Source organism: Topomyia yanbarensis, chromosome 3, assembly GCF_030247195.1.
Source record: "Topomyia yanbarensis strain Yona2022 chromosome 3, ASM3024719v1, whole genome shotgun sequence".
Classification (NCBI taxonomy): Eukaryota; Metazoa; Arthropoda; class Insecta; order Diptera; family Culicidae; genus Topomyia; species Topomyia yanbarensis.
The window spans coordinates 245,493,152-245,501,738 of NC_080672.1; the positions used below are offsets into that span (position 1 = coordinate 245,493,152).

At 39.2% G+C, this 8,587-nt stretch overlaps 1 long non-coding RNA gene across 1 annotated transcript; it reads right to left on the reverse strand.

Annotated features, from left to right (window-relative positions):
• Positions 1-866: 866 nt before the first annotated feature.
• LOC131693226 (uncharacterized) lies at positions 867-1,987 on the reverse strand. Its single transcript, XR_009306184.1, has 3 exons — positions 1,435-1,987; positions 1,106-1,372; positions 867-1,047 (listed from the first exon to the last, which is right to left on the reverse strand). It is a non-coding gene; the product is annotated as an uncharacterized LOC131693226 (long non-coding RNA).
• Between the last annotated feature and the right edge of the window lie 6,600 nt (positions 1,988-8,587).

Here is an 8,587-nt window from a genome sequence, read left to right on the forward strand (position 1 = left end):
GATAGGATCATGAGTTGGTGTGATAGAAACGGAATGACTATAAACATTCAGAAATGCAAATTAATCACATTCACACGAATACTTTCGCCAATTACGTTTGAGTATGCAGTGAGCGCTGCCCCAGTAAAACGAGTTTCATCAATCAAGGACCTTGGTGTTATACTTGACCGTAAGCTACGTTTCATCGAACACTTCAATGCAGTAACTGCTAAAGCCTATGCAGTACTAGGATTCATCAAACGAAACACCCAAGATTTCAACGACGTCTACTGCCTGAAGGCACTGTACATCAGTCTGGTACGCAGCATTCTAGAGTATGGAGTTATCGTTTGGGCCCCGTATCACACCGTACACATTAATCGCATAGAACGGGAGCAAAAGAGTTTCGTCCGGTATGCCCTTCGACGGCTTCCCTGGCGAAATCGATTTGAACTACCACCGTATGAGCATCGTTGTGCTCTTATCAACCTGCCTGCGCTACGAAACAGGAGAGTTTTTCTGCAGCGACTTTTTGTGTTCGATCTTCTCGCTGACAACATTGACTGCCCTCTGCTTCTCGCTAAGCTGGACTTCAACGTTCCTGGTAGGTCTCTGCGGAGAATGGACTTCTTTCGGCGCTCTACTCATAGCACGCAGTACGGCCAGAATAACCCGGTAGATGTTTGCTGTCAGCTCTTCAATAGCGTTTTTCATCATTTTGACTTTAACTTAAGTAGAGAAATGTTCAAATTGAAAATAGGTTTAAGTTAGTATAGTATTTCAGTCTGCACGAAAATTTATTAATTCGAAGACAATATATAATAATAATAATGATAATGAAATAGGTGTGATACTAGTTTAGGAACTTGGTGAGTTCCCCGGGGGCCTCAAGATCCGTCATAGGTGGCCAATGTGGTCGAAGCTGCTTTGAATGATCATTAGTGATCTAGACCAGCAAATTCAAGTAATGTTGGACCCATTTTAATACGTATTACACCATTTGTACATCAAAGTGATACCAGTTTATATGGGAATTTGCTGTGTGACCGCACTCTTCAATCCGTAACTCTGGAATCGGAAGTCGGATCCATTTGAAATTCAATAGCAGCTTATCGGAGCGTTATACCTTTCATTTAAAATTAAGTTTGTGAAAATCGGTTCGTCCATCTCTGAGAAAATTGTGTGAGTTTAAATGACACACACATACACACACAATCGAATCCGGCCTCGGTTAAAAAGTCGATTTTTACAGTGATTGCATAGCCTTTCTTTATATGAGAAAGGCAAAAAGGTGCGAAATCGGCAAAGTCCCAAAAAGTCGAAATTTATAAAAAAAATTCGTGATAACATAAAATCTCGACGATGCTTGACATCAAAAATACGAATTCGATTTCTGAAATTTGAAAAAAAAAAAATGAGTTCCGGCTTATATGGGAATTTCATATGTGACCGGACGGTTCAGTCTATATTTCCGGAACCATATAAGCGATCCGCGCGAAATTTTATAGACATCTGTGGGGATAATATAGCTTTCATTTGGGACTAAGTTTGTGAAATCGGTCCAACCATTTTCGAGAAGCTGATATGGATTTGCTAGTTTTGAAAGATGGTCACTTTTCCCGGGCACTTCCAGAATCGTCTATGGTGGTCAATGTAGTCAACGAAAGTTTGTTTGGCCGTCGGTGACCTAGAACTGCAAATTTAAGTTGTTTGAGAGACATTTTAGCGAAATTTTTACCTTTTTTTCTTTCATCGGAGTATCGGTTTGAATCACAATTTGCTATGTGATCGCACGCCACAACCCGTAACTCCGGAACCGGAAGTCGGTTCGGGATAAAATTTAATGGCCATTTACGGGGACGCAACATCTTTCATTTGAGATTAAGTTTGGTTGATTCGGTCTAGCCATCTCCGAGAAACCGATGTGACTGTTATTCTGAATTTGGATACTTCCGCCAGGGCTTCCGGAACCGATGATGGCGGCCAATGTGAACGAAAAGACTTTTAATGACTTTTAGTGACCTAGTACTACAAATTGAAGCAGTTGTGGTCACATTTTGGAAAAATTTTCACCATTATACATTCATTGCAGAATTGATTAAAATCGACATTTACTACGTGATCGTACTCATCACCCTGTAATTCCGGAACCGGAAGTCGGATCCATTAGAAATTCAATAGCATGGGAACCTGGCACCTTTCATTTGGGACTAAGTTTGTGAAAATTGGTTCAGCCGTCTCTGAGAACAGTGAGTGAGATTGTGTTCACGTACACACACAGACGCACATACACACTCACACACATATACACATACGTTTGCCGAACTCGACGAGCTGAATCGAATGGTATATGTCACTCGGCCCTCCGAACCTCCGTTAAAAAGTCGGTTTTCAGAGCAATTTCAATACCTTTCTATTGAGAAAGGCAAAAAGGTGCGAAATCGGCAAAGTCCCAAAAAGTCGATTCTCATAAAAAAAAAATTTCGTGTTAACATAAAATCTCGCCGTTTCATGCATTTTAAAGATGTTTGGCATCAAAAATACGAATTCGATTTCTGAAATTTCATGGGGTCCCCCGCTTTGAAAAAAAATGTTGAGCTCCGACTTATATGGGAATCTCATATGTGACCGGACGGTTCAGTCTATATTTCCGGAACCATATAAGCAATCCGTGCGAAATTTTATAGACATCTGTGGGGATAATATAGCTATCATTTGGGACTAAGTTTTTGAAAATCGACCCAACCATTTCCGAGAAACTTTTCCCGGGCACTTCGGGAACTGTCTATGGTGGTCAATGTAGTCAGCGAAAGTTTGTTTGGCCGTCCGTGACCTAGAACTGCAAATTTAAGTTGTTTGAGAGACATTTTAGCGAAATTTTTACCTTTTTTGCTTTCATCGGAGTATCGGTTTGAATCACAACTTGCACATTTACGGGGACGCAACATCTTTCATTTGAGACTAAGTTTGGTTGATTCGGTCTAGCCATCTCCGAGAAATCGATATGACTGTCGATTTTAGTCGATTTTTACAGTGATTGCATAGCCTTTCTTTATATGAGAAAGGCAAAAAGGTGCGAAATCGGCAAAGTCCCAAAAAGTCGAAATTTATAAAAAAAATTCGTGATAACATAAAATCTCGACGATGTTTGGCATCAAAAATACGAATTCGATTTCTGAAATTTGAAAAAAAAATGAGTTCCGGCTTATATGGGAATTTCATATGTGACCGGACGGTTCAGTCTATATTTCCGGAACCATATAAGCGATCCGCGCGAAATTTTATAGACATCTGTAGGGATAATATAGCTTTCATTTGGGACTAAGTTTGTGAAATCGGTCCAACCATTTCCGAGAAGCTGATATGGATTTGCTAGTTTTGAAAGATGGTCACTTTTCCCGGGCACTTCCAGAATCGTCTATGGTGGTCAATGTAGTCAACGAAAGTTTGTTTGGCCGTCGGTGACCTAGAACTGCAAATTTAAGTTGTTTGAGAGACATTTTAGCGAAATTTTTACCTTTTTTTCTTTCATCGGAGTATCGGTTTGAATCACAATTTGCTATGTGATCGCACGCCACAACCCGTAACTCCGGAACCGGAAGTCGGTTCGGGATAAAATTTAATGGCCATTTACGGGGACGCAACATCTTTCATTTGAGATTAAGTTTGGTTGATTCGGTCTAGCCATCTCCGAGAAACCGATGTGACTGTTATTCTGAATTTGGATACTTCCGCCAGGGCTTCCGGAACCGATGATGGCGGCCAATGTGAACGAAAAGACTTTTAATGACTTTTAGTGACCTAGTACTACAAATTGAAGCAGTTGTGGTCACATTTTGGAAAAATTTTCACCATTATGCATTCATTGCAGAATTGATTAAAATCGACATTTACTACGTGATCGTACTCATCACCCTGTAATTCCGGAACCGGAAGTCGGATCCATTAGAAATTCAATAGCATGGGAACCTTGCACCTTTCATTTGGGACTAAGTTTGTGGAAATTGGTTCAGCCGTCTCTGAGAACAGTGAGTGAGATTGTGTTCACGTACACACACACAGACGCACATACACACTCACACACATATACACATACGTTTGCCGAACTCGACGAGCTGAATCGAATGGTATATGTCACTCGGCCCTCCGAACCTCCGTTAAAAAGTCGGTTTTCGGAGCAATTTCAATACCTTTCTATTGAGAAAGGCAAAAAGGTGCGAAATCGGCAAAGTCCCAAAAAGTCGATTCTCATAAAAAAAAATTTCGTGTTAACATAAAATCTCGCCGTTTCATGCATTTTAAAGATGTTTGGCATCAAAAATACGAATTCGATTTCTGAAATTTCATGGGGTCCCCCCCTTTGAAAAAAAATGTTGAGCTCCGACTTATATGGGAATCTCATATGTGACCGGACGGTTCAGTCTATATTTCCGGAACCATATAAGCAATCCGTGCGAAATTTTATAGACATCTGTGGGGATAATATAGCTATCATTTGGGACTAAGTTTTTGAAAATCGGCCCAACCATTTCCGAGAAACTTTTCCCGGGCACTTCGGGAACTGTCTATGGTGGTCAATGTAGTCAGCGAAAGTTTGTTTGGCCGTCCGTGACCTAGAACTGCAAATTTAAGTTGTTTGAGAGACATTTTAGCGAAATTTTTACCTTTTTTGCTTTCATCGGAGTATCGGTTTGAATCACAACTTGCACATTTACGGGGACGCAACATCTTTCATTTGAGACTAAGTTTGGTTGATTCGGTCTAGCCATCTCCGAGAAATCGATATGACTGTTATTCTGAATTTGGATACTTCCGCCGGGGCTTCCAGAACCGATGATGGTGGCCAATGTGACCAAAAGACTTTGAATGGCTGTTAGTGACCTAGTACTACAAATCGAAGCAGTTGTGGTCACATTTTGGAAAAAATTTCACCATTATACATTCATTGCAGAATTGATTAAAATCGACATTTTCTACGTGATCGTGCTCATCACCCTGTAATTCCGGAACCGGAAGTCAGATTCATTAGAAATTCAATAGCAGCCTATGGGAACGTTTCACCTTTCATTTGGGACTAAGTTTGTGAAAATCGGTTCAGCCATCTCTGAGAAAAGTGAGTGAGATTGTGCTCGCGTACACACAGACGCACATACACACACATACCTACACACAGACATTTGCCGAACTCGACGAACTGAATCGAATGGTATATGTCACTCGGCCTTCCGTTAAAAATTCGGTTTTCAGAGCAATTGCAATACCTTTTTATTGAGAAAGGCAAAAACCTGTTTTAATCCACCTAGAGGTGCAATTGTGCCTTTCTCATTTCTCCAAACTATGATTGAATAGCTGGTTCGTACCATATGACATTATGGAAATGTCTTTCATTCTTATTACTCTTGGTAAGTATATATAAGAGCACCTTTTTGCATTCATCGCGGTATCGGTTTGAATCGGAGTTTTCTATGTGATCGCACTCCACAACCCGTAACTCCGGAGCCGGAAGTCGGATGGAGATGGAATTTAATATCAGTTTCCGGGGACGCAACACCTTTCATTTGAGACTAAGTTGATCAAATCGGTCTAGCCATTTTCGAGAAACCAATATAACCATTATTCTGAATTTGGATTCGTCGATGGTGGCCAGTGTGGGCAAAGAGACTTTGAATGACTGTTGGTGACCTAGATCTACAAATTCAACAGTTGTGTTTACATTTTGGAAAAAAAAATTCATCGCAGAATTCGTTAGAATCAGGATTTGCTGTGTGATCGTACGTATCACCCTGTAATTCAGGAACCAGAATCGGATCCACACAAAATTCAATAGCAGCTGATGGACCTTTCTTTTAAAATCAAGTTTGTCAAAATCGGTTCAGAAAATTCCGAGAAACCGATGTGGACAAATCAACAAATTTTGTTTTGTAACCATACTCTTCAACTCGTAATCCGGAACAAGATGTCGGTTGAAAATGAAATTCAATAGCAACCTATGGGGATATTATACCTTTCATTTGAATCTTAGTTTGTAAAAATCGGTTGAGCCATCTCCGAGAAACCGATGTGTACATTTTGTTAACAAATCCGCACATACACACACATACATACATACATACATACATACATACATACATACAGACAGATATTTTGCGATCTCGGCGAACTGAGTCGAATGTTATATGAGATTCGGCCTAGGGGCAGATCACTTGTGATGCATTTTTAAAAATCAGCGAAATTAATTGCATTTATTTCCATCAAAATAGAAATTCATAATGTATTTTGCGTTGCGTGCAATGTTTTTGCGTTGCCTGCAATGTGGTTTGCGTTGCATGTAAGACGTCAAAATCCTACAGAAAAACTAGCCCTACATTTAACAAAACGTCGAACAAAGTGGATTAGCGTAGGACGTTTGTTAAACAAACTTTTCTGCGAGGGAGTGCCAAGCTGATGCAAAAATGGAAATTAAATGCATTTTTTCTAATTTGATGCAAATTTGTTATACATTCTTAGAGTGATCTGCCCCTAGGCGGAAGCCCATTTCTGCTACAATATGATACAACGCTTTTTAAATCATCAGAAGGAGATGATTCGTTATGCGGTGGGTATGCTGAACAATATATATATATATATATATATATATATATATATATATATATATATATATATATATATATATATATATATATATATATATATATATATATATATATATATATATATATATATATATATATATATATATATATATATATATATTGTTCAGCATACCCACCGCATAACGAATCATCTCCTTCTGATGATTTAAAAAGCGTTGTATCATATTGTAGCAGAAATGGGCTTCCGCCTAGGGGCAGATCACTCTAAGAATGTATAACAAATTTGCATCAAATTAGAAAAAATGCATTTAATTTCCATTTTTGCATCAGCTTGGCACTCCCTCGCAGAAAAGTTTGTTTAACAAACGTCCTACGCTAATCCACTTTGTTCGACGTTTTGTTAAATGTAGGGCTAGTTTTTCTGTAGGATTTTGACGTCTTACATGCAACGCAAACCACATTGCAGGCAACGCAAAAACATTGCACGCAACGCAAAATACATTATGAATTTCTATTTTGATGGAAATAAATGCAATTAATTTCGCTGATTTTTAAAAATGCATCACAAGTGATCTGCCCCTAGGCCGAATCTCATATAACATTCGACTCAGTTCGCCGAGAACGCAAAATATCTGTCTGTATGTATGTATGTATGTATGTATGTATGTATGTATGTATGTATGTGTGTGTATGTGCGGATTTGTTAACAAAATGTACACATCGGTTTCTCGGAGATGGCTCAACCGATTTTTACAAACTAAGATTCAAATGAAAGGTATAATATCCCCATAGGTTGCTATTGAATTTCATTTTCAACCGACATCTTGTTCCGGATTACGAGTTGAAGAGTATGGTTACAAAACAAAATTTGTTGATTTGTCCACATCGGTTTCTCGGAATTTTCTGAACCGATTTTGACAAACTTGATTTTAAAAGAAAGGTCCATCAGCTGCTATTGAATTTTGTGTGGATCCGAGTTCTGGTTCCTGAATTACAGGGTGATACGTACGATCACACAGCAAATCCTGATTCTAACGAATTCTGCGATGAATTTTTTTTTCCAAAATGTAAACACAACTGTTGAATTTGTAGATCTAGGTCACCAACAGTCATTCAAAGTCTCTTTGCCCACACTGGCCACCATCGACGAATCCAAATTCAGAATAATGGTTATATTGGTTTCTCGAAAATGGCTAGACCGATTTGATCAAATTAGTCTCAAATGAAAGGTGTTGCGTCCCCGGAAACTGATATTAAATTCCATCTCCATCCGACTTCCGGCTCCGGAGTTACGGGTTGTGGAGTGCGATCACATAGAAAACTCCGATTCAAACCGATACCGCGATGAATGCAAAAAGGTGCTCTTATATATACTTACCAAGAGTAATAAGAATGAAAGACATTTCCATAATGTCATATGGTACGAACCAGCTATTCAATCATAGTTTGGAGAAATGAGAAAGGCACAATTGCACCTCTAGGTGGATTAAAACAGGTTTTTGCCTTTCTCAATAAAAAGGTACATATTGCAATTGCTCTGAAAACCGAATTTTTAACGGAAGGCCGAGTGACATATACCATTCGATTCAGTTCGTCGAGTTCGGCAAATGTCTGTGTGTAGGTATGTGTGTGTATGTGCGTCTGTGTGTACGCGAGCACAATCTCACTCACTTTTCTCAGAGATGGCTGAACCGATTTTCACAAACTTAGTCCCAAATGAAAGGTGAAACGTTCCCATAGGCTGCTATTGAATTTCTAATGAATCTGACTTCCGGTTCCGGAATTACAGGGTGATGAGCACGATCACGTAGAAAATGTCGATTTTAATCAATTCTGCAATGAATGTATAATGGTGAAAATTTTTCCAAAATGTGACCACAACTGCTTCGATTTGTAGTACTAGGTCACTAACAGCCATTCAAAGTCTTTTGGTCACATTGGCCACCATCATCGGTTCTGGAAGCCCCGGCGGAAGTATCCAAATTCAGAATAACAGTCATATCGATTTCTCGGAG